This window comes from Saimiri boliviensis, chromosome 2, assembly GCF_048565385.1.
Source record: "Saimiri boliviensis isolate mSaiBol1 chromosome 2, mSaiBol1.pri, whole genome shotgun sequence".
NCBI lineage: Eukaryota > Metazoa > Chordata > Mammalia > Primates > Cebidae > Saimiri > Saimiri boliviensis.
Window position 1 is genome coordinate 172,184,554 of NC_133450.1, and position 2,820 is coordinate 172,187,373.

General features: G+C 41.7%; 1 non-coding gene across 1 annotated transcript; it reads left to right on the top strand.

The window, feature by feature from the left end:
- On the top strand, window positions 1-141 carry LOC120366525 (U4 spliceosomal RNA). Its single transcript, XR_005581165.1, has one exon. It is a non-coding gene; the product is annotated as a U4 spliceosomal RNA (small nuclear RNA).
- Window positions 142-2,820: the final 2,679 nt, after the last annotated feature.

A 2,820-nucleotide genomic window follows, 5' to 3' on the forward strand; every position in this document is an offset into this window, starting at 1 on the left:
AGCTTTGCGCAGTGGCAGTATCATAGCCAATGAGGTTTATCTGAGGCGCGATTATTGCTCATTGAAAACTTTTCCCAATACCCCACCATGACAACTCGAAATATAGTCGGCATTGGCAATTTTTGGCAGTCTCTAAGGGGACTGAATTATAAAAAAATAAATAAAATAAAGAGAAAAGCCATGCTTAGAGAACTGGATTCTCCTTTGAGAAATTTTAGTATAGTTTGAAGAAATCAAGTGATAAAGAAGTTGCTGGATATGCAATAATTTGCTTTTTTATTATTTTATTTATTTATTTATTTTAGGTGGAGTCTCGCTCTGTCACCCAGGCTGGAGTGCAGTGACAAAATCTTAGCTCACTGCAACCTCCACCTCCTGGGTTCATGAGGTTCTCCTGCCTCAGCCTCCCGAGTAGCTGGGACTATAGGCATGTACCACCATACCTGGCTAATTTTTGTATTTTCACCATATTGGTCAGGCTGGTCTTGAACTCCTGACCTCATGATCCGCCTGCCTCAACCTCCCAAAGTGCTGGGATTACAGGCATGAGCCACCGTGCCCAGCCGCAATAATTTACTTCTGTTGAGTGCTACATTTTAAGAACCTAGGTGAGAAGAGTAGTTGGTTGGCTCCATCAGGTTTTATGTCTTTGAGAGAGATACAGGTCTGGGACTTCACTTTTTAAATGTTGTATGTTCCAAAGTGCAGTGCGCTGTGAATCTTTTATTTAAAAAAAAAAAAAAATTGTAGGTGCTTTCATGTATAATTGGAATGATTTATAAGATGTTAAATGAATTCTTTTTGTACTTAACCGTTGTAATCCAAAGATAAGGGTAGAGCTTATATGCCTTTCAAAAATTTTTGTTGGCCGGGCGCGGTGGCTCAAGCCTGTAATCCCAGCACTTTGGGAGGCCGAGGCGGGTGGATCACGAGGTCAAGAGATCAAGACCATCCTGGTCAGCAAGGTGAAACCCCGTCTCTACTAAAAATACAAAAAGTTAGCTGGGCATGGTGGTGCGTGCCTGTAATCCCAGCTACTCAGGAGGCTGAGGCAGGAGAATTGCCTGAACCCAGGAGGCGGAGGTTGCGGTGAGCCGAGATCGCGCCATTGCACTCCAGCCTGGGTAACAAGAGCGAAACTCCGCCTCAAAAAAAAAAAAAAAAAAAAAAAAAAAAAAAAAAAAAAAAATTTTTGTTAAGAAATAGCAAATGAATGGTTTAGGATTTCAAATAGTGATACCCTCCTAAGACATGAGCATTTGAAGAGGTTGAGCACCTAATACAACTCATTTAGCATGAGTAAAATTTGATTAAAGATGTTGGGGAAAACAATTTTTTTTTTTTTTTTGAGATGGAGTTTTGCTCTTGTTGCCCAGGCTGAAGTGCAATGCCATGATCTTGGGTCACCAGAACCTCCACCTCCCAGGTTCAAGCAATTCTTCTGCCTCAGCCTCCTGAGTAGCTGGGATTACAGGCATACCCCACCACACCTGGCTACTTTTTGTATGTTTAGTAGACATGAGGATTTCTCCATGTTGATTAGGCTGGCCTTGAACTCCCAACCTCAGGTGATCTGCCCACCTCAGCTTTCCAAAGTGCTGGGATTACAGGCATGAGTCATCACACCTGGTGGAAAATGTTTTTAAAAAGAAAAAGTGCTGAGTGCAGGGGCTCTGAGAGGCCGACGCGGGTGGATCACTTGAGGCCAGGAGTTCAAGACCAGCCTGGCCAATGTGACAAAACCCCATCTCTACTAAAAATACCAAAAATTAGCCAAGCATAGTGGCACACACCTGTAATCCTAGCTACTTGGGAGGCCGAGGCAGGAGAATCACTTGAACCCTGGAGGCAGAAGTTTCAGTGAGCCAAGATGGTGTTATTGCACTCCAGCCTGGGCAAAAGAGTGAGATTCTGTCCCCAAAAAAAAAAAGAATAAAAGAAAAAAGAGAGAGAAAGAAAGAGGTCATAAAACTATATATTGCACAGTTCCACTTATATGAAGTTTCTCAAGAAGGTAAATCTTTATAGACAGAAAGTGGACAAGCAGTTGCCTGGGTCTCAGGGTAGGAGCAGAGATCAAATGCAAACAGGGACAAGGGAACTTTTGGGGATGGTGGAAATACTGTAAAATTGAGTGGGAGTGACAGAACTGTATAGATACATATAACAAATGAATTTTACAGAATTAAAATTATACCTAAATAAAGCATTAAAAAAAAAAAAAAACTCTTGCAAAAATTCCCTTTCAGAATAAGGGGCATCCAAACTGGAAAAAAGAAGTCAAATTATCCTTGTTTGCAGATGATATGATATTATATTTGGAAAAACCTAAAGGCTCCACCAAAAAACTATTAGAATTGATCAACAAATTCAGTAACATTGCAGGATACAAAATCAACGTACAAAAATCAGGAGCACTACTACATGCTGACAGTGAGGCCAAGGTGGGAGGATCACTTGAGCCCCGGAGTTTGAGACCAGCCTGGGAAATATAGCAAAACCCTGTCTCTACAAAAAAATTCAAAAATGAGTCAGGCACAGTGGTGTGCACCTGTAGTCCTAGCTACTCAGGAAGCTGAGGTGGGAGCTTGAGAGGCAGAGGTTGCAGTGAACCAAGACTGCACCTCTACACTCCAGCCTGAGCAACACAGCAAAACCCTGTCCCTTCAAAAAAGACAATGTGGTAAATATACACTATTCAGCCATGAAAAAGAATGAGATCCTGTCATTTGCAACAACCTGGATGGAACTGGAGGTCATTATGTTAATTAAGTGAAATAAGCCAGGCACAGAAAGATAAACTTTGCATGTTCTCACTTA